Source organism: Notechis scutatus, chromosome 3 (genome assembly GCF_049901735.1).
Source record: "Notechis scutatus isolate UNSWTSFEM ecotype Mainland chromosome 3, rNotScu1.2, whole genome shotgun sequence".
Lineage (NCBI taxonomy): Eukaryota > Metazoa > Chordata > Lepidosauria > Squamata > Elapidae > Notechis > Notechis scutatus.
The window spans coordinates 172,001,556-172,024,674 of NC_142011.1; the positions used below are offsets into that span (position 1 = coordinate 172,001,556).

General features: G+C 40.2%; 1 protein-coding gene across 4 annotated transcripts in view; it reads left to right on the forward strand.

Annotated features, from left to right (window-relative positions):
- CHD7 (chromodomain helicase DNA binding protein 7) overlaps positions 1-23,119 on the forward strand; it is a 215,483-nt gene that overhangs the window by 20,864 nt on the left and 171,500 nt on the right. The gene's annotated exons all lie outside the window — the stretch shown is intronic.

A 23,119-nucleotide genomic window follows, 5' to 3' on the forward strand; every position in this document is an offset into this window, starting at 1 on the left:
GAGCAGGCCTACAAAGCTGCAGCCCTTCCGGTTCCCTGAGGTCTGACAGCTCACTCTACCAGAAGCGCGGCCACTTCTGCTGCCTGGGCGACCCAAGCATTCTTGGAGGAGATTTGTTGTACGGCCACATGGACATCCCCGTCTCCTTTCATCAGACACTACCGTCTGGATGCTTTTGCCTCGGCGACTGCAGCCTTCGGCAGACGGGTGCTTCAACGAGTGGTTCCACAGTCAGTGTGATGAGCCAGATGAGGACCCGCCCGTGGACATGCAAGTTTTGGTATGTCCCATCCTGGGCTCTCGATGCAGCATGGAGGAGAATGGGCGTTGGTAGAAGTTACCGTGAACGCCCTTTCTATCTATGCTGCAAGAGAGCCCAGCCCCTCCCTTGATTCGTCCGGAGAGGGTAAGACATATTTCTGTATTTATTTTGGGCTTTCAGAGACACCTTTCAGTCTGCCAAGTATCTTCGCCAAAGCTGGGATCTCTCCCAGGGGCTGGCTTTTATATCTTAGAACAGACTCAGCTATGATGTCATAGGAAGGAGTCAACCCATCCTGGGCTCTCTCGCAGCATAGATGGTAACTTCTACCAACGCCCATTCTTACATTAAGTTTTTTACATTTTATCAATTAGCTTTATTAACATTTCTATAATAAGTTATATAAAATGTGAAAGTTTGCTTGCATTCTTTTTAATCTGATAAGTTTTTTTTTTCTGTATGGTTACATAAAAGAAGAGTGATTTGGTAAACAGAACATATCAGAAAGAATAACCAAAATAATTTTTGTTGGTTGCATTTGTAGCCTCTTCTCCCTGAATTTTGCCAGCTTTGTAAGCTTAATGGCCAACAGATGGAGCTGGGTTAGCATCTCAGGAATAGAAGACTTAGGAGAGAGAACAGTCAAATGAGAGAAGGAAATATGTTGATGAGCAGCAAGGTTTGCAAATGCTGCAAAACTTGCAAGCCAGGTAGAAGTGAGCAATTTGGCATTATAAATGTGGATGTCCAACAAATTGTAGAGAGTAGAAAATGTAATACAGAAATGTATATCTGTCAAGTTATATGTAAATGACAGAACAAAGCAACTTAACTCAGTGAGTTACAGGTAGCCCCTTGATTTACGTCCCCAATTAAAGGTCAAAGGTTTAGTTGCTAAGCAAGAGAGTTGTTCACTGAATTTTGCCCCATTTACAACCTTTCTTGCTACAGTTGTTAAGTGAATCACTGCAGCTGTTAATTAGTAACTTGGTTATTAAGTGAATTTGACTTCCCCATTGACTGCTTGTCAGAAGGTCACAAAAGGGGACACTGTAATCATCATAAACATGAGCCCGTTGCCAAACATCTGAATTTTGATCATGTGACAAAGGGGATGCAGCAATAGTCATAAGTGTGAAAAATGTTCATAAGTCAACTTTTTTCAGTGCCACTGTAACTTTGAACAGTTACTAAACAAATAGTAAGTTGAGACTACCTGTACTTTTCCCCATTTTTACCAGAGCAACTGTTAGTAATCTTTCAGTAAACTGAGAAGTTTGCCACTAAATTTTGGATTTCTGATTTTTGGAGGCTTTGTTTTTAAAGAAATAGTCTAATTCTATTCCAGTCTCCCCTTTTACGATCCTGTAGTAGAATAAAAATATATCGCCAGTTGTTTGTTAGAAGTATTAAAATATGTTGCTTTACAATTAAGGCCTATACAGATGCAATGCTATTTTTAAAAAGAAACTTCCTTTTTGATTCAAGATTAATCACGAAGCTAAAGCATAGTTATCGTGACAATAGCAAACACACTGCATCTCTTAAATATAATTATATGTATATGGGTTTGGTATGTTTTAAAGAAAGTCAGGAATAATGGAAAATTTATCACTACTAAAATTTTCATATATGAAATGCCTGCTGAAATAGTACCCAAAAAGTGTAGTTTAGATTTTTATAGGGATTTGTATTACAGACCATATAAAATACTATTCAGCATAATTTTGATTGGATTCTTATTATCTCAGATTCTTACTTGGAGATATTCACTGGGGTTTAAAAGGCTTTATGAGTTTTTCCCCGACCCCCCCAGAAAATGGGTCTTGCAAAAAGCACCAGCTGCATCATTCAGATAATTGGAAAGGAAATGGAAAGAATCTTGACCATGAGGTACACAATCTTGGCAGTATATAAACAAAATGGCAGTGGAGAAGAGAGATGGCTTGCATCTCTTCCCACTAGATTTATGAATTTCACAGGAGGTTTCAGTGAGACCCAGATTTTATCTCCTGGAAAATTTAAGTTCCTTATTGTTTGAAAGGGTAAAGAAATCCTATCCAATGTGTTAGGTTATTGAAAAAGTGCAATAAGCCCATCTTATCTCACTGCTACCCTCCCCAGGAAGAAGCAAAGGAACCAGTTTTATTCAGAAAGTAAAAAGGAGCATAGCTGCTCAATCTCCCTTACATATTTTACCAATTCAGTTTTAATGCATTGTCAGAATATTTTGAGAGTGAAAAGAAGTTTTTTTCTTGGAGTAAAGGGAGCAAGTCAGTTGTCTATAGCAAGGAAACAAATGAATGTATTACATTTGCACTTGCTAATCTGGGTTTGAGTTTTATTTTTTTTGTTATTCAAAAAATTTATGAATGTGCCAAAATGGAGAGGCTCATGCTCAAATTAAATGGGAAGGATGATTCAAAGTACTACCTGGTCTGGGATAAATGGTACAATTGGGTAGAACACAAGAAAAAGAATGTACAGAATAAATGAACCCAGGAAACATATATAGTTGTATATACTGAATATATAAAATAATGGTTTCAAGCTTCTCCTCTAATACATAAACATTGTGAAGGTTCCAATGATTAAATAATACAATTATAATCTAATAGCAATAGTAGAGTAACGTGTTACTTATTTTTTAATATGTTATCTATAAGAGACGAGGAATACTTGCCAATTATTATTTTATTATTGTTTATTATGAACTATCAAACTATTATCAAATGTAATAGCAAGAAATATGTTTACTGTCCTATTAGTATGTTTACTATTTTTTTTATTTCTGTATACTCATAGGTTTATATCTTTTTAATCCATTGCAAATAAAGTTCGTTTTAAAACTCAAAAAAAAATTTGCACTTGCTATTTGGCCATATTAATACTTCCTGTATTAGAAATAAACAACATGGTACCTTTCAAATTATACTGAACTACAAACTCCAGTGTCAATTTGGCTAGTATGGATGATAGGAGCTAACTTTATAAATACTGCAGGCCTAGAACTCATGATCTCCCCATTTGTATCCTCATTCTTTTCCATTACACCAACCTGGTTCTCACTGTATATTTTACTACAGTACAAAATCTTGTTTTTTAGTACACATCTTTTGTCTCCCAGTTGTTAAATATATAGGAATCATAACAAGTTCAGCCTTGGATTACCCAATAGACCTGGGAAGTACTTTGAAACCTTTCAAAACCCACTATTAGATATAGAAATATAGTTTAACTTGCTTTATCAAGATATTTTTCTGATAAGCATTATCAGGTAAAATATTATTTATGAAGATTGACGGGAAGAAGTAATTATGATCTTCATTATGCTTTTTTTGTTTCTCTCCACTGTGCCTCTTAGATCATTACATCTCAGCATTAGCATGTTCTTCTTGTACATTTAGGTGGGGTGTTAATATTCTTTAGTATACTTGCTATGTGAGATTACTACTATAGCAGTGATAGCCTTATAGATATTTTAATGGATATATGTTTGTGAATATTTAAGAGGTTCAACTGGGAGGTTCTGATATGAGTACTGACATTGTGGCCTTATACTTTTGTTATACCTGTGTAGTGTTTTGTGATTGTGTCTCTTTAATGCAGTCTGTATTCATGTTCAGTGAGGGAGAATTGTTCCTAATTCTAGTAGAAGAGAATGTATATGGCTGAGGTTTGAACTGTGGAGTCCTTGGTGCTCTCTGAGTTTGGTTGTTCATAGGTGTTTCATTATCCAACCAGCTAACATCATCAGTGACTAATTATATAACAATATCTCATCTAAATATTGTACTGCAACTATTCTGCAGTCAATATTTGGTTATTTAATGTATTTATTAATTTTTTTGCCACCTACCTCACCGAAGTCCTCGACATAAGACTATTCATTCAGTGACCATTTGAAATTCCAACAGTGCTGAATGAATGGTGGTTAGAACTGGTATTCAGAGTTTTGGCACCCACTGCGATCAGAAAGTCAATGGTGAAAGTGACAGGGAATGTTGCAAGTCATTAAGAGTAAGTCTCCCCTCCCTGCATGCCCTCTCCCAGTCTATCTGCACCTCATATTGTGTTGGCCACTGCACACCACCAAGCCTCACCACACTTCTCTTGCATCATTGTGCATCCTTCCTAACCCACACTGCGCCTACTTTAAATACCTCTGCAGTTCTTTCATGCACTCAACACATTAATCAACACATTCAGGATAGATACCATAAACAATCAGAGCTGAAAATCTGATGGAACCACGTTTTAAAATGCCAAGTTGTACAAGTTGTACAAATCTCAAGATGGAATTCAAAATCATACGGTCACAACAGAAACCCCGCCCCCATCCTTTAATCCAGCTTGCCTTAACTTCACATGGAGGGGGAAACTCTCAGAGCCTTTAGATGTTTTTAACTATATAGACAGATTTGAATTTGGTAAAGTGATATCTGATTTATTTTCAGTGCTACACTATAAAGCTTTACATTCATGACAATGCTTTGTATTTGGTCCAGAAGCCTCATGATAGCTAGAGCAGTGATTTCCTAAGCAGTGATACCCTTAGTAGCAGGTTTAACCTGCCACCTACCTAGACACCTTGGATTTGCTGTAGATTCAATGTCATCTCCAGAGACTTCCCATATAGTGTACATTATGAAAATCTAAAGTAGTTTTGATCAAAACATGAATTATCATCTGCAAGCCATCTTAGTTTAGATATGATCATAACTAATGCACCAGCCAAAGCTGAGCAAAAGCCAGCTTTATTGTAGCTACCATCTACTCTTTTAAGCGATAGACATTGACCAAGACCATCAATAAGTGATAAGCCAACTTCTTCAGGACAGACATAACCAGAATGATGACCAAAACAGATGTTTCTAGATATTTAATAATATACAGCAATCCAGTTTTGAAGGATTAAATTTGACCTTACTTCACCCTTTCCACACCACTATAGATACAGGCTTAACTTTAGACAGGTCTTTGGCTCTACATGGGGTGATGATATGCAGCTGAATATCTTCAGCATACTATTGAATTGTCACCTAAACATCTGGAAGACTTCTTTCTGCTGCTTCATATAGAAGTTAAATAATAGGGAAGAATATTGAACCTTATGGCACACTGGAACAACCACATCTTTGAGCACCCCTGACTAAAAAGTTACACTGGACCTCTTTCTCAGGACATGGAAATATCTTATGGAACTTTGATCTTGTGAGTTCTATCACAAGCAGCAGCTCCAAGATACTGTAATGGGCAGCTAGCATTCAATACATCAGAAGTGAGTTTAATCTATCCAAACAGTGCAGTTCTCTTAAATATACTCAGATGCAATCGGGGCATTCTCCCTATCATTGTACTACTACCATCATGATAACCCTTCCTCCCTAGCAGAGGAATTGCAGCTGCTGCATAACCTGAAATACAGCTGGGGAAATTTCTGACCGTGCTACATCCCCATTGTTGCCCAGCCAGATTTCAGTAATTTCCTCAAGCACATACAAAAGGAAAAGCCTACTTCCTAATGAGAATCATAGTAATATGACTCAAATATATTTAGTAATGGTGTGTAGTTCTTCAAATGTAAATGATGCTGTTCAGTTTTTTCAATAAAAATAGCGTAACATTATTATCCATACATAGGCTTGCATAATCGTTTGATTTTTTTTATCCCCTGAAAGAAAGCATAGAATTAGTCCTGCAGCCTCTACATAGTGACATTATTTCAACTGCATATGAAAACCAAGTGGAAAAATTCTGTAGAGTTATTTCATATAAACGCTGATTTCAGGTCTTTATTTTTGAGACAACTTATTATTAAATACTTAAACTTCATTAATTCCAGTTAATCCACCCGGTCTATATATCCTCTTAATTACTTTCAAGTTTTCTTGTCTCAACATCATAGGTTATATAAAACAATTATTGTATCATGGAGGCAAGCTGTAAAGGCTGCAATTAGGCTGATATTAGTCAATGGACATCAAGCTGCAGCTGGATTGTTGTCAACTGGGTTCCTTTTCTGAGATATTTTTAAGCTTATGTTTCTTGAATTAAATGAAATATCTGGGCTTGGAAAATATTTTAGTTTTATAATGTTGTAATCTACATTCAGAGGTTTTCTAAAAATATGTATTTTGTTCCACATTATACATTATAAAGTATGTCTTTTTTCTGGCTTTCTGGAAATGATGGCTTTAAGACAATAAATTGACAAAGCACAAAAACATATTTTCTAACATTGCTAGCATACGCCCATAGCACCCACCTGTCCCTTTGTTCTGTCTGATTTTTAAAATTATTAGGAAGCAATAAACGAAACTTTAGTAAGTTTAGTAAGTAACTTTTGTGCTTGAGCGTCCCCACTGTAACAGCTGATTCATTTTTAAATAAGATTCTTTGCCCAGATAATGGCTGTTTTGTGAGACAGTCTTCTGACTGATCTGAAATTGTAAATTTGCCATTGGTCCAAAAATTATTTTTAAATCCTGGATGATAGAATCTTCAATTTAAATTGAAGTTACTTGGCAACTATTCTGCAAAAACCAGAATAGCAGCAAGAACTGTAAACTCATGCAAGTTTTAAGTTATTTACTTAAGTTGCTCAGTTTCAAATCTTTGTGATCCATTGGACCATAGTCTGTTAGAACTATTGTATTTATGAATATTTTAGTTTTGATCAAATTGATCTGTCAAATATTTTGAGCAAGACATTTTTCCTATACCAGACAAAGGTAAGGAATCAATATATGTGCTTTGCATCCATTTTTTGGTCTTAGAGGGCAAAAAGAGGCTGTGGTGGGTGACCATGTCTTTAAGTGGAACTAGACACCCAGTATGAACTATATGAGCTGAGCCTAGTGTTTATCTATGTAAAAATACTAATACTTGGCTCCTTAAAGAATATTGAGAATTGATCACTATCTAGTTGGTAACAAGTATGAACTACAGTAATTCTCCACTGAGCTGAAGGGAGAATCCAGGTTGGGTTGTCTCAAGCCTCATAGCTCTACAGACTGAGTTGAAAAACTGAGGACACCCCTGCCCCCCTGGTAATGGTCCCCAGTTCTTCATTCGGTCTCAGCTCATTCAGACCACCCTTCCAGGGCTCTGAATTGTTCAAATTGTTTGAATTGTTTGAATTATTGAAGAATATTTCTACTCCTTGGATTCTAGGTTTTTTTGTTGGCATTAGGAGAAAGGTTTGACAGTATCCAGCTTGCTGGTTTAGCCATTTTTTTTGTTTTTTGCGCCTTTTAATTTTTCTCTTTTAAATTTGGCTTTGTTTTTTTGCTGGTTACTGCTTTTTGTTTGGTTTCTGGTCAGATTGAGGATGGAGAGTGCTCCTGAGAGTCACTGTGGCCCAGGCTGGGGCTGGAGTCAGTACCGATAATTTGGTCTGTTTCCAAAACCGTTTCCCTTTGATTCTGATAGTTGCGGCAGCTGTGAGGCTTCAGACTGCCTTTTTGCATGGGCGGATGTTTCCGACCTTCGGGACAATCCTGCAGTTTGCTCTAGGATTGTCATGATTTGGGAGTGTCTGTCACCTGGATATTAGATACAGACCCCCTTTACCAGTAACCAGAGCACTGTGGCAGCTGCGAGACGCTTAAGCCTGCCTGGAGTTAATGGCGGTGCAGCCAGCACTTCAGCTCACAAGTCGCTGATCTGTCAGGGCTTGTTGCAGTTTTAAAAGGTCCATTTTTCCCCCTTTGACTTTTAAAATGCCTAACTTGTGGAACTGTGCTGAGCTAATTACCACTTCTTGGTCTCATTTGCCTCCTGAAGTGGTGGACAGCTGCTTTTGCCAGAGCAGCTAGTCTTGGGCTAAATAATTTTCAATTTATTTTAAAAATATTTTTCCTCTCTCTGTCACTGACAGTTGCTTTTAGCGGGCTCAAAATGGCGGCTAGGGGAGCTGATCATGAATTGTCAGTTCCTCAGCAGAATAGAGAGAAAACTACCAGAGATCAGGCAAGCCCAGGTCTGCTGGTTTAGAGGCAGCATCCAGAATTAGAGCCAGGGCCCTAGCCCCTGAAAGACCTTCTAGGGCAGAGGAGGGACAGGCCAGGTGCAAAGAGAAGGTCTTGGATAAAGAATTTGACAAGGCTCTGAAGGGATGCAAGATGGCTGACAGATTCCCCATTAAAGCATGCAGCAAGACCAATTGGAAAATAATAGACAGTATTTGACAGCCTGGTCACCCAGTGGCTCAGTTAATCAAGATTCGCAGGGAAACCTCCAAATTATGGCAGAGGCTGCTTATTCTGTTTCTGAGCAGTCTGAAGGGTTTATGGCAGCTGGACTGGGAGGACAATCCTCCAGCAGAGTAAGATCTGTGCCTGAAGCCACTTTTATGCCTACAGCTGTAGGACTTCGCCCTGAGGAGGCCCAGACTCGAGATGCCAGCCTTCATGAGAGCCTGGATCTCACAAGCCATTAGGCAAGAAATTCAAGCAGAATTGAACCAGCAGTGCCAGTTGTCATTTTTGAACGCTGACAGAGGCATTCCTCAGGTGCATTGGCAACCCTCGGGGGAGCAGCTGACCTACCACAGAGCGTTCTCCATCTCCATTGGGGAGGAGCCAGTCATGTGTTTCCGAAATGGACTTCCCACCAGAAAGGGACTTTATGGAAGATGAGACAGAGGCAGCAGGCACCCCCTCATTTAGTAGCCTTTTCCAGCTGGCTCTATTAAAGACTCTGCTGGTTAAGGCTAAGAGCATGGCCCATCTAAAGAAGAACACGGTCACCCAAGATCTTCCTCCTAAGGGAGAAAAGTAGGAGATTATCTTCACTGAGAAAACATCAGTGGGGGACACTGTTCCTGTGCCCCAAGTGTTTTTGGATGTGATCAAGAGGAAGTGGGCCTCCCCGGGTGTACACTCGCCCTAGTGGGTCGGAGATGACTGTTTAATGAAGACCAAGATCTTTTGGACATCATTGATGAGGTGCCAAAGGTGGATGGACCAGTGGTGGCTCTAGCATCCTCATTGGTCATACCACTGGACGCGGAGGACGCATTGAAGGTGGAGGGCCAGAAGGAGGAGATGGTGCTCCGCAGGGCACAACAGACCAATGTGTGGGCCATTAGAACATCCACGACTGCATCCGTTTTCGAACTGGCCTCTCTGTGGTGGCTGAGGCAGTTGCAGGGCAGAATTCCACCTGAGGACCTTAGGATGCATCAGGATCTAAATAAGATAATAACCACAGCACAATTGACAGCAGATGCCATGCTCACTGAGGCCAAATTTTCGTCGAGGGCTATTGCCTCTTCCATAACAGCATGTAGGCTTCTTTGGCTATGAAATTGGCAAATGGACTCCAAGAACAAATGGAAGCTGGCGTCAGCCCCCTTTAAAGAGGAAAGGCTTTTTGGGGAGCCTCTGGATCCCCTTTTAACAGAGACCAGAAACAAGCGAAAGATCCTCCCTTCTCAGGGGAGGCATTTTGATTACCTCCCTTCGCCCTATTTGAGGAGGCCCTCCTTTAAACAGGGGGAGGCTGGGGCAAGCTTTCCCCATCAAAATAGGCCCTTCTCTTCCTCTCAGGCCAATAGATTGGCCTTTGCAGCCAGAGACCGTCAGAGGCCAGAGGGTGTTCGGAATGATAGTCACCTAACAGTTGGGTTGGCAATATATAAACCAGGATAGTTATTTAATACTGTTGTATCTTTAAGAGAGTGCTGTAATTGTGATTGGCTGAGGTTCCTCCGACGGCCATAAGATGGAGCCAGAAACCTGGTTTGTTCTCTTCTCTTCTTACATTTCCCTATTGCCTTTTGCCTGATTGTCGTTCTGCCTGAATTGCTGTGAGTCTTGCAAACTTAGCAAACTCCATTTATTGAACTTTGTTTATGATACTGGACTTCGTTTTTGGATTATCCATGGATTGATTGTATTGAATACTACCTGCTTTAACTGTATATGATTTGGACTGTTTGTTGGACTTTGTTTACCCATTTACAGGAAGTAAAACCTACATTTTACTATTTAGTGTATCTGTATGCTGGTTGTGTGTTATTCCTCACCACTCTCACTACGTTTCCCTGAGTGCACTCATTCTCCTAACGAGGAATACCTCAACAGAGGGCAAGAGGTACTTCTGGGGATCCGATAGGCCATTTAGATGCAACAAGTGATGCCAGAGACATCTATCCCATAGGGGGCTCTCTTGGTCTCTTCTGGCAGAAGTGGGAAGAGACCACGATGGACGCTTGGGTCCTGGCAGCTATAAGATCAGGGCTGGAATTTCTTTCCTTCCACCCAAAAAAGCTTTTGTGTGCTTCCCCAAGGACCCGACAAAGAGGGTACTCATGGAATCAGCGATCCAGCATTTGCTGGATATCCATGTCATACATCCAGTTCCAGGGAACCAGAGGGAACAGGGTTTTTATTCAATTTTGTTTGTCATCCCAAAGGCCTCGGGGGGTGGGGGTGGCGAGCAATTCTCAACTTGATAGGGCTCAAAAGGCATCTGATATACCGAAGATTCAAGATGCACTTCCTTCACTCAATCCTTGAGGGGATTTGGGAAGGAGACTTTTTGGCTTTGGTAGACCTGACAGAGGCCTACCTCCATGTGCCCATCCATCCAGACCACTGCCAGGTCCTGAGGTTTTGCTATGGTGGCCACTACTTTCAATACAGAGCTCTTCCGTTTGGCCTGGCATCAGTCCTGTAGACATTTACCAAGCTCCCGGCGGCTGTAGCAGCATACCTCAAGTCCATACCCATAAGGATCCAGTGTTATTTGGAAGATATCCTGATAGAATCCTCTTCTCGACCCCAAACTGAGGTGGATTTGATAGCAATCAGGATATTTCGGGAGCATGAGTTCTTGATAAACCTGGACAAATGCCATCTGGTCCCGTCGACTCGTCTCTTCCACTTGGGGACAATCATAGACATGCTGGTGGGACAAATCTTCCTCTCCCAAGAGCATTGGGACAGCATAATGGCCATAACAACACAGATCCTATCTTCCACAGAAGCACCTATTTTCTTGCTGTCTCAACTTCTGGGCAAGATGATCTCCTGCATCAGCATTGTTCCTTGGGCCCACTTCCATGCTCTGACTCTGCAGTGGTTCCTGTTCCCCTATCAGAAGGCGGACAGGGGCAATTCAGTAATGAGGGTTCGAGTGCCACTGGCGGTACTCCGCTCGTTCCATTGGTGGCAATCCCGGGCCATGGATCAGGGGTGCTTGTACAGGGAGCCCCAGAGGATTTCCATCACCACTGATGCCAGTCTGTATGATTGGGGGGCTCACCTAGGAACCCAGCTTACCCAGGGGCAGTGGTCAGGGAAGAGCTTGCCCACAACATAAACTGGCTAGAGCTCAGGGCTGCCTACTTAGCTCTCAAGGGTCTAAGGCAGGATGTGACGGGGAGACATGTCCTCTTCATGTACAATGTGGCCACCAAGGCCCACATAAATTGCCAGGGGGGGACTTGCTCCAGATCCCTGATGCAGGAGGCAACTCAATTGTGTTAGTGGGCGGAGAGACACCTGTTATCGATACAAGCAGAACACATCTCGGGGGTTTCCAATGTACAGGCAAACTGGTTGAGCAGGGCCACGGTTGACCAGTCAGAGTGGCGACTGCATCCCAGTCTGTTCAAGAAGATGTTGGAACAGTTCAGCTGACCGATTCTGGACCTCTTTGCCTCTCCAGAGAACTCGTAACTCCTGAGGTTTTTTGCAAGGTTTCCAGCACCAGGGGCAGAAGGGGTCAATGCTCTCTAGTGCAGGTGGCCCCAGGGGCTATTCTATGCTTTCCCCCCTTCTCCTGATCCCAGGGACAATCAGAAAGTTTGGTTTGTCAATTTAGTAGGCCTGTCGGTCGCCAGACCTTAGAGAAGTCCCCCGGACAGACTCTTACTCAGCCAGGGTCCAATCGAACATCCAGAGCCAGAATGGTTCCAGTTGACCGTCTGGCACTTGAGCGGGGGCTCCTGAAACGGGAGCTTTCCAAAAAGGTCATTCAGACGATCCAAGCGGCCAGACAACCTTCCATGACCAGAATATATGATGCCATGTGGAAGATTTTCTGTGTTTGGTGTGCCGGCCACTGATTGGAGCCCACGTCTGTGTTGGTGGGAGATGTGTTGGAGTTTCTGCAAGACAGTTTGGACAGAGGTCTCTCCTCCAATACCTTAAAGAGACAGGTGGCCGCTTTGGCTTCAGTGCTTTCATTTGAGGACTCAAACACTCTTGCCCAACACCCCAGGATGAGAGCCTTCCTTTGGGGAGCCACAAATTTGAAGCCACCCGTGGTTCACCATTACCTCACATGGGACTTGCCAAAGGTCTTGCAGGCGCTGACTTCTTCTCCATTGGAACCTTTGCATGAAGCCAGCCTGCATCTACTCACGTGCAAGGTGTCATTCCTAGTGGCTATTACATCGGCCAGGCATATATCAGAGTTGGCAGCCTTATCAGTTAGAAAAGACCTTTGTGTTTTTCATGCAGATAGGGTGGTTCTGCAGTTGGACCCTACCTTTCTGCCCAAGGTGAACTCCTTATTCCATCGTTCACAGGAGTTGATTTTTCTGACTTTTGCCCAGAGCCTAAACATGCTTTGGAGAGGAAATGGCACACCTTGCACGTCAGGAGGGCCCTCCGCATTTACATCAAGTGAACCTCTTCCTTCAGGAAGACTGAGTTCCTTTTCGTCTCCTTTCAGCCATCAACTTTGGGCCACAGGGTGACACCTTCCATCGTGGGTCACTGGCTCAGAGCCTGTATTGCTAAAGCCTATGAGTTGCTGGCTCTTCTTGTTCCCAGGAGAATCACTGTGCACTCTACCAGAAGTGCAGCGACTATTATGGTCTGGGCAACGCAAGCATCGGTTCTAGACATTTGTCAAGCAGCAACATGGTTGTCTGTGACCCCGTTCATCAGACATCGGATTGACTCTTTTGCCTCAGCGGAGGCAGCCTTTGGCAGGCAAGTCCTGCAGGGCGTACATGTAGAGGCGGGGACCTCAGATCAGCCCAATTCCCGCCCGTAGGACAGCCAACTTTGGTATGTCCCAGCCTGGATTCTCCCTTTGGCTCAGTGGAGAAGGGGCGCTGGTCCTACCTGATACACTTCTTCTCAGGAAGTCGAAGGGAAAATCAAGTCCCACCCTGAAGTCTGTCTGGTCAGAGTCAAGAGAGGGATTTTCATCAAGAGAACTATCAGAGGATGATGGACAGCAGAATTCACTTGTACTTTGTTCAGAACTGGGGACCGTTACCGGGAGGGGTTGTCCTCAATTTTCAACTTGGTCTGTAGAGTTACGAGACTTGAGACAACCCAGCCTGGATTCTCCCTTCGACTCCCTGAGAAGAGGCATATCAGGTAGGACCAATGCCCCTTTCATGTTATTTCATAGCCTAATCATTACTTTTTAAAATTATGTCAATCCCACAATAATAAACAGTTTCTATTTCTGCTGAACATATTTTTTTGAAGTAACATTTTTGTACCCTCATAAAACAAACTCAGTGCAAGAGTATTTATGGATTATTTAAATAGCAGAGTAGCAGGCGTATGTTTATGGAATTACTTGATACACTGTAAATGTAGCACTATTACCCACTACTATCTTGGAAATATGTGTGAGGTGCCATAGGAGTTAGTGCTCTCTCCATTCCTACAATGGATTTCAGCTAAACCTTGGTAAGACTGAGTGTCTTTGGATATTGAGGTCTTCTGGTTTTAGTATTATGCCATCTTTGATGCTGGATGGAGTTGCATTGCCCCAAAGAGATCCTGTGCTTAATCCTAAATTCATGACTCCAACTTCAGCAGCAGGTGGCAGTCATGGTTAGGAGGGTCTTTGCTCAGCTTAGTGTTATGTGCCAGTTGCACTCCTTCCTTCCTAGATTGAGGAACCCTATTTAGTCACTTGATATCCTAGTCACCTCTTGGTTGGACTATTGTAATTTGCTGTACCCAGGGATGCCCTTAAGAAGTATCTGCAAGCTTCAGCCAAGGCAGAATGCAGCAACGTGAGCAAATTATATGTTACCAGAAGAACACATGTTAACATCTGGGTTCCACAAGGTGCATTGGTTACTAGTCTGTTTCTAGGTCCAATTTAAAATACTGCTCTTGACCTTAAAATCCCTAAATAGCATGGTGCTGGGTTATTTGAGTAACTAACTATTGAGTAACTATTGAGTAACCTGATTAAATCTGCCCGTTACCAGATTTCAGTGAAAAGGGCATGTTGCAAGTCCTGGTGACAAGGGAGTTTCATTTAGTGGGTCCCAGGGAGTGGGTCCTTTCTGCTGTTGACCCCAATTTATGGAACATATTTCCCCTGAATTGAAGCTGACCTCATCCCCCAAAGCTGGTTGTGTCAGCAAGCATGGGTACTGATGAAATATTGAGATGGCTCTTGGGTAGTTAACACCTCCTTTGCTCCTAATCTCTTTTTATGCTGTTTTTGTGACATAATTTTAAAGTTAACTTTGTTTTTAACCTTCTTGTACATTATCCAGAGTTACTTAATTGTATGATAAGAAGTTATATGGCTTATAAAGAAACAACTAAAAATGAACCTAACCTGATTGGTTTTCTCTCTCTTATTTTTGCATTTATTGATATTTCTTAATGGAATACTTTCCTTTCATTCCCTTCCCAATATAAATACAATTGGTATGCATTTAACAAAAACAATTATTAAATGCATACAAGATACTCTCAAGGATTTTTCTTCTTCTGATAGCTCTTATTCATACTCTATAATTGTCCCTGACATAACTAACAGTTGTTAGGGAATGTCTTTACTTCTCTTTTATTGTGTTGGTGAACTGCCAGCCAATAACCTTGTTCAGGATAGCCAAATTCCCTGTTGGGAAAAGGCTATCAATTAAATGGCCTGTCCAACCACTGGGACCAATTTGCATTGCATAAAATTAGTCAGATTTGCCAGTTTCTTGGCATTTCTTGACATTTCATGAATGAAATCCTAGGACAACTGGAACAACATTGTGTTATCTGGAATTCATTTTGCAGTGGATAGAATGTTCTCCAATTTCTCTTCAACTACCTGTGTTTTAGATTTATTCCCCACTCTGTTTCTTCATGGATTAAGGGGAGCTATGTAGAGTTGGTTCTCTGTGTATTAAGTTAGTCCCTTGCTTTAGGAGGCGATAGTTCTAGAGCCTGAAAAGTGATGTACTTCCTGCCTAAAAGGCCACCCTCAACTTGGTCATCTTTGATTATTAGTCCCATCTCAAACTCGTGGAAAACTATTAGTCATTGGATACCTCCAAAGCACCCTAATGGATTATTGGATCTATATAGTCTGGATTTTGATTGGAGCATGGGAGGAGACAACATTGGAGGGATTTCAGTGGAGGTAAAGTTCTCCTCCTAATCCTTTTAGATTCTTTGATAATCATCAAACCAAGATCCAGATATCTTTCTGGATCGTGTGAAAGGGGTGGAAACTGAAAGAACTGTTTTATAGTAGTCTCATTCCTTCCACAGGGAACATTTGCAGGCTGTTGTTGCTGAAACACAGTAATCATGCAGGCTATTATTATACTGTCTTATGGAGAGCTACATGTCCTCTCTCTTTTGTTTTGTTTTCGTTCAATATTAAATACAAATGTTTCTCAATTCCAAAATCACCCCTGAATTTCCACACTTAAAGGAGTAAGCATGGGCTAAACATCAGTTACAAGAGTAGGAAGCCATGCAACAGTCATCTGAGTCTTGTCTGAATTTTCAGTTTATTGCCCCTCATCAGTCCATTACCATGCTCTGATATTGATTCAAGTAATTCACTGCTTCACCCAGATTGGGTAAATTAGATAATATTCTCTATTATGAAAAATTCAAAGAAGCCCCAGGGAAGGTCATGATTCAACTTCCTGAGTAGAGCTGTAGTCTCCCATAGTTACTTCACTCAAAGCAGCCAGTCAAGTAGGAGCCAAACCACCATAAAACAGTGAACTGAACTCAGAAGATTTTCATGATGTAGGGTATAAAAAGGTTGACGAGTGAACCTGTTAAATGCTATATATTTGAGCCTGTCTTCCCCTGGCATCATTAGTTTTATTTCTGAGATCTCTAGATGTTGTCTTTAAGTCTCTATAAGCTGCCCAGAGTTGCTTGGCAAGTGGTATCTTGGAAACTGAATAAACAGAGAAATGAAGAATTGGATTGCATGTTGTTTCACACATAACTAAGGTGTTGCTATCCCAAAGGGGTCTTTGAGAGTTTATCCTCTTTTTGAAACATGTCTTATGACCAATATGTTTTATAGACATTTTATTAGGCCAATTGAAATAATGTGCAAACATTTGAGCTTTTGTAAATACATCCAGGCAAGATAATTTAAAATCCCAAACTCAGGCTGGAGGAGAAAAAGGTTAGTAGCACACCTTCATCAGATTCAAATATGGTAATGGCTTTGATTTGCACCAAGGACTCTCCCATGCTATTTGGAAGGTTAAATATATATTCATTATATACAGGTTTCAGTGAAACAAAATTGGATATGATTATTTTGTAATGGAAGGGCATACATGTTATTATCTCACCCATAAGTAGTCTTTCAAAGTTATTTTAGGGATGTGCATTGGATTTGGCCAAACCTCAGACTTCAGATGGAACAGGCTAGTCTAAACCTGCTCCATTCCAGTTCCAGACTCAGCTTCTGATCTGTATCTGCAGTTTAGAAATATTGTACGATTAGATTGAAATGACTGTCTTTTATATTTTTGCTTCAGCTCCATTGAACTCTGGAAAAATACCACCATTTTCATATGAACAACTTTTCATTGTACACTCATCCCTCAGTCAGACATTTGGCATGGGACTATAACTGCAATACATTTTTTCACTGTCTGTCTCAAAGGCATAGAGACATGCATTTAAAAAAGTGATATTTTTTTTTCATAGAGAGAATAGGTCAAAACTCATGCTCCAATTTCTATACAATTTGGCATGCTTCATTGTTTCATAAACTTCTAGCCAATCTGCATACTTCCTGCTATTTTGCTGAAAAAACAAAAGTGACCATTCAAGTTTTTCTATTTTAGATTATGGATAGTGAACTCTTATTTTCCCTGTATTGTGCTCTGGAGCCAGACAGTGAGTCAGATGAAACTATTCTGGATTGTCCTGAACTGGGCTGCTTTCATAGTTTTGAATTAAGTGGTAATTTTCCATGCATAATTTATTCATATAGCTAAATTTGCTAATAGTTCAGTAGATTGATTTAATAAAGCTCTTTCTGGTTTTATAAGCTGGAAATCATATTCATATGCACTTATTAGTAAATGGTTAGCACTTGATCTTAAATCTTCCCACAGAGTTACTATTTCCAAATTTAGATTGTAATTTGGGCTATCTCATTTTCATTTAGTAATTGGGATATATTTACTTTGTGTTTTACTTTTGCATACCATTGTGCATATGCATTATGTGCCAAAATCTATCGGTTTATACATGATTTGCAGTATTGTTGTTGTATATAGCCTTTTGTTGAAATAACTATTGTATGAATAGGCATTTGTGAAACACTTCACTGTACTGTACTTTTCTATTATCTTGGATAAAGCAGAGCATCAAAATGAAATAGCATATATTTTGTATTCAGGAACCATGAGGAGCCACTTGTTTGGGCACCTACAGAAATTGAATGAATGAATGAATTTATTTTGGAATTTAAAGCTTTGGCTGAGGAGAAATGCTCCATAAATACTTTCATGTAATACTGTAGCTGATCAATTTGTTCCTTGCATAGTCAGTATATGTTTTACTAGCCCCCTACTGCACTTTCTATTTTAAATACATAGGCATTGTGGTCAGGAAGGGACAGGTTGATAAAATGACAAGCTGTCTCAATTTCTATAAAAATAATCAGAGAAATATTTAACAGTTATAGTTTATAACATAGTGCTTCTGGATTGATGAATATTATATTAATGTGGTTCTGCATTGCAAAAAAAAGTTTTTATATAAAAAATATAGGTTGGAATCCTGAAGCCTTGTTGTTGATCTTCAAAGACAACTTTAATTTTCCAGTGTTTAAAGAATACTAGGTAATAAGACTCTGACTATAACTGCCCTAGCCCTTCTTAATATCTTGGTGTTCAGATTTTAGCTGATGAAGAATGAAATAGAAATAAAGTTCATAAACCAAAATTTTGCAACTGATCTTGTTACATGTAGTATACGTATGCAGAAAAAACAACACCCTAGTTGACCCTGTGATTTATCTTAGGAAAACTAGTTTGATTCATAAGTATTTTTTTTTGCTTCTGTGACCCTATCTCTCTCTCCTTTCCCAAACAGCCTAGACGTATACTTTGCCCTTTCCCCCATTGCAGAGGTGGTATTCAGCAGGTTCTGACCAGTTCTGGAGAACTGGTAGCGGAAATTTTAAGTAGTTTGGAGAACTGGCAAATACCACCTCTGACTGGAGATTTTACAGTATCCTTCCCCTGCCACGCCCACCAAGCCACACCCACAGAACTGGTAGTAAAAAATTTTGAATCCCACTACTGCCCCACTGCTTATCATAAGGAACCTGCTGGTAATTGGTTGATGAATTAGGGTGGGGCGCCTTTCCCAGAAAAAGAAAAATCATTGCTTCTTCTTTACTTCTAGTAAAGCAACTGAAGAAGGACATATATTCTCTGGCAATGACAGTTAAAACTGATGCTTTGTGTGTAGGTATGAGGATTGTGCAGTTAGATGTATTTCAGAACATGTGTGGGTGTGCCTGTTGTTAGCAGCTGTGTGCTCCCAGGTAATAGATACTTTAGATTTCCCCATGTCAAAATGCTACATAATATGTATGAATGGAGGGAGAGAGGGCGAGGGAGGAAGAAAGAAAGAGAGAGGGAGAGAGAGAAGTATGAGCGCATGAAGGCTATGGTTTCCACGTGACAGAGGATACCTGGCCTGCCTTGGTGCCTGATGCATGTTTGATCTGCAAATGTTGCTCGTCCTTAATCTAGAGGCTGTCCATTGGGATAAAGCAAATACAGGAGAATATAAAAATGCTGTGGTAAAGATATTTTAAATACAGTAATTTTATAAATATACTTTCAACATCAGTTTAAGCAAATAGTTGTACTTAGTGTCTTTCTTCTGAGATGTATAAAATAACTGAATATATTAGTCTGTACTAAACTTTCTATTTGTAAAAGTTTGTTTCTCATATTCTTGATTTTGTTCATTTTAAGAGACCCTTCAAAAAGTATTATCTTAATTATTGGTTATTATCAGTGATAATTGTGTGGTTGTGGGACACTGCTTTTTGTAATTATAGTATTTTTCAATAGTATCTCATTGCTGGAAAATTATGAAATAAATTATACATTTTTGTTATGGATGTCAGTGTTCCAAATAATGCACCCATAGAAAGCAGAACTCCAAGGCAGGTAGATTCCTCAAAGAACAATTCCTCAGCCAGGTTCGCTTCAGGGTTAACAGTGGTTATATAGTGCACTGACCAATTGCTGTTTGTGGTGTATAAAAAGATAAACGTTAATTTTGAATCTGAAACAAATCAGAAACTGGATGATCTTTTGAACTCTTCACACTGGTTGTGGTTTACCAGAAACAAAACAATTGCATTAGATTTTCTGAGGAGCAGCTGTACAAGAAATCAGTATTAAGTTTGGGAAGTATTAAGTTTGGGAAGATATAAAGTGAAGTAAAATACAGGCAACATCACTATAAGATAACTAAGCTTATAACTAATACTGTTTTCCTGAAAATAAGACCTATCCTCGAAAATAAGACCTGGCATGATTCATGTGTGTGCCTAATATAAGCCCTACCCCCAAAATAAGGTCTACTTAAGAGCCTGTGCAGCCGGCCGCCTGTCCATTCCTCCTGGTTGCTCATAGTGGCATGGCCATGAGGCAGGGTGGTGGTGGAGCTGCCACATGCGTCCCGCACCAGCTTACCTCAGGGCCTCGCAGCCAGGCTATCCACGCCCTAACAATTGCCTTGCAGCAGCAGTACCACCAGCCATGTGCAGCAGGAGCCCACATGGCCGCTGGCCCACTTCTGCTTGTGGCTGCAGAGGCCGAGGCAAGGCAGGTGTTCGGGCATGGATGGCCTGGCTGCAGGGGCCCTGAGGTAAGCCAGTGCGAAGCTCATTTGGCAGCTGTAGCGCTCTGCCTTGTGGCAGAAGCACTGGCACGCCACGTGGCCTCCTGCCCCACCATGACTAAGCAGAGGAAGTTGGCCTCCTGTATATGGAAAAAAAGACTAGTGCTTATTTTGGTGCCCAAAAGAAAATAAGACCTGGTCTTATTTTTGGGAAAACACGGGTAGTTGCTTATATGTGTATAAGGAGTTCTATAATTATATCTGTAATAAATATTGGAGCTGTTTATATATGTACAATTATCAACAAATTACATTACTTAAGAAGAACTTTCCAAGGTAATTTAGTTAAATTCTTACATTTCTAATATTTAGGGGTCTTTGTGTGATGTTACATAGCAGATTATAAATGGGTTAAGTAACATTTTATGTTACTTTTAAAACAATTAAAATAAGCAACATTAAGCAAGAATTTAAATATTTGGTTTTACATGCCAGAAAATAGATTGCATTAACAACCACTGCTCAGTACAAAGTCTGCAGCTCACTGTTGTGATCTTTATCCTTTTGTGTCCCGTGACTCTCATTTTGTCTTTGTGCTCCAGTTTATTCACGATGGTTACGTTTTCCTCCCAATCACATTTGTGGTGTTGTTATAGAGAGAATAGATAAATTATTTTCAGCAGTAGCCCTGCCAAGGTTAAAAGAAAGAATGTTAATAGTGTGTACAAGAAAATCTTGTTTAAGCTGGGATTTTTCTGTAGCATGCTGAGGACAAGAAGCAATCCTCTACAAAATTAAAGAAGTTGGTTTTCAGGTAGTTTTTAAATGCTGTACAAGTAGGTAGTAAATCAGATGACTTAGTTAATGAAGATAATGCAGTAAGCTAGCTTGTGTGATTTGGATAGTAATTTTGCTTAGTATCTTACATTTTAATAATTGTATTCTCATTGTTTAGAATTCCTACTAAAGTTTTTGAAAAGAATTCTTAAAGCAATTTTTAATATCTCCTTTGGTCTTTCATCTTGTGTTATTGAACAAAACATTCTAATTATACTTCTAAATTTGTTTTTTCCTCTAGAAACATGCCCACTTTTCTAAATCCTCATATCCACTGAAATATAAGAATATAAGAAATATAAAACTATATAAGATCATTGGTGTTTTTTACCTTTTCAATTTTATTTAACAAATTTATTTAGGGACCTTAAAGATGATTTGAAATGGCTTTTTCTTGTATTTTGATATATTCAGTTTTGCTTCCTATTTTCTGTGAAATATAGGTAGACAGATTTTGTTTTTTTCAAATTATTGTCTTTATATAGCTCAAAAGAGGAATTGTTGAATGGGTTATTTTCCAGCACGACGATTGGAGAATCCATGGATGCATGCATGGATGGGTTGACACATGCCTTTCTGCCTGGAGACTGAGTCCAACTGTTTTTGCTACACTCTTCATCAACTGTCACTCTCCCCAGTTCACGACTCAGTCTTTCCCTAGAAGGTTGTGGCAAAAGATTGGCTCGTAGTTCTCTGGATAGAAATAGTTTGTGGTTAAAGCTGACTTCTTGCAGTTCAGGTTAGCTTCGTAGCATTTTAAAGTGCTACGGAGGCAATTATTTTTCTTTTTCCTTTTTCTTCTCTGCTTCCTGGTCTTCGTTGTTATTTCCCTTAGCCACTGCTTGCTGCCAGCCTCTCATAATGCCAAAGGGAACAGTTTTCCTGTGTGAGGGCAGCCGCCGTGAAGGCCTCTCTTTATTATCTTGGCCTTTCAGGCGTTCTTAATTTGACTGTATGGATATTCACTATATCAAGCTGTTTCTCTATTAATTTATATATATATATATATATATATATATATATATATATATATATATATATATATATATATATATATATATATATATATATATATATGTTTTCTTAAGTTTTCGCAGGTACTTACATGTATGGTGTTCGGCTTGGTTCGGGTATTTTCCCACGTCATTGTAGTTCTTTTAAAGTTGTAGCAACGTTTCAGCAGAATCTCATCTGCCATCATCAGGCTTCTGTATTGTGTCCGTCTGTGGGTCAGACTTTTACAGTGGTTTCAGATTTAAATTTGGGGCAGCCTATTGCTGTGCCAGAATGGTTTTTCTTCATCCTGATTGGTTGGGAGTCTTGGTCTGTGTTTATTGGTCTCGGAGTTTGCTGTGTTCTGCTTGATGGGTGTCTCTGATATCTTCTGTCTGTTTTTGGCTCTTTTTGTATCTTGATTGGCTGGCAGCATTGTGTTACTTTAATGGAGGCCTTTAGTGCAGCTTGGCTTCGGGTAAATGGACAGCTATCATTAGTTAGGAAGCTGGGTTTCATCTGGGTGCCTGGTTGGGGTGTGTTTGAGCTGGAGGTATCAGGGGGATCTGTTTGTGCCCAGGTGTTTGCCTGGCTTGTGGTGTGGATATTTTTTTGTTTGTGAGTGCAGGCTTCCAAATGATTGACAGCCTGGTGGAATCATCTCTTCTGTTCATGCTTTCTGGTCTTTTTTCAATCTCTATGGCTTCTCTGATGACTCTGTGGCTAGGGTTTTCCATAGTGGCCAGGGTTTTGGTGCCATTGAAGTTGATGCTATGACCTGTAGCTTCCATGTGTTGGATTAGTGAGGAAGTGTGTTCCAGCTTTTTGACTGCATTTTTGTGTTCATCCAGGCGGGTACTTATTCTTCCAATGTATGTGGCCGGGCATGATGCACAGGGGACTTCGTATATGCCTTGGTTTTCCAGGTCAATTTTATCTTTGGGGT